Here is a 740-nt window from a genome sequence, read left to right as displayed (position 1 = left end):
AAAAAAAATCTTGTCTATTTTGTCTAACTTACTGGATTAGCAGTTCTGAACAGAGCATTATTTCAATGGTTGGTATAAGATATTGTTGAAATACTAGTTTGCATGTTTTAAATCCCACTACAAGACCATATCACCTCTACCTACCGAAATATTACCATGATTACTGAGCAATATATAAAAAATTGTACCCTTATTTATCGACTTATCTATATCTCAGTCCATCGAAACATCAATATAATAATCAATTCACGTTACTTCTAGTACATCGCATCCACACAACACGCAATTCTATTTTCAACAAAATCTTTACTCATTTCCAATTATCTACCGAGGTTAACTTTCCTTCTCTATCTACCTCCACAAAATAAGTAAGTACTTAATTTAAAAAAAAAAAAAAAATCTTCAAAAAAATGCAAGCGCGATAAAATCCTTTCCATGAAGACGATGGAAAAAAAATCAACACGAAAAAAAAAAAACTCTCAGGTAAACTCTCCCGGTAGAAATAAATAAATAACAAACGATTCATACTTTACCTTCTATACCGAAGGTCTCATGAAGTTGAAAAGATACAGAAGAAGCGAAAACATGGATGGTTTTGCGGTAAAACTGACGTCTTCCATCACATATCCATCAACTTCCTCAACTCGACTCAGGAAAACAACAAAGATCAGCTGGTGGAGGAAGCGACATCGTGCCTAAAAGTTTTTAAAGTATCGTACGCATCAGATCATTTTTGTGCC

General features: G+C 33.4%; 1 protein-coding gene across 4 annotated transcripts in view; it reads right to left on the bottom strand.

The window, feature by feature from the left end:
* The window catches only part of LOC119588079 (protein cycle-like), a 19177-nt gene extending 18524 nt beyond the window's left edge, over positions 1–653 (bottom strand). For all 4 annotated transcript variants that reach the window (XM_037936782.1, XM_037936786.1, XM_037936785.1 and 1 more), the window contains exon 1: positions 534–653. The gene's annotated coding sequence lies outside the window, so the exon portion shown is untranslated. The remainder of the gene's footprint in view (positions 1–533) is intronic.
* Positions 654–740: the final 87 nt, after the last annotated feature.

The sequence above is a fragment of the Penaeus monodon genome, chromosome 23 (assembly GCF_015228065.2).
Source record: "Penaeus monodon isolate SGIC_2016 chromosome 23, NSTDA_Pmon_1, whole genome shotgun sequence".
In the NCBI taxonomy this organism is placed as follows: Eukaryota; Metazoa; Arthropoda; class Malacostraca; order Decapoda; family Penaeidae; genus Penaeus; species Penaeus monodon.
This window is presented reverse-complemented; position numbering and strand designations above follow the sequence as displayed.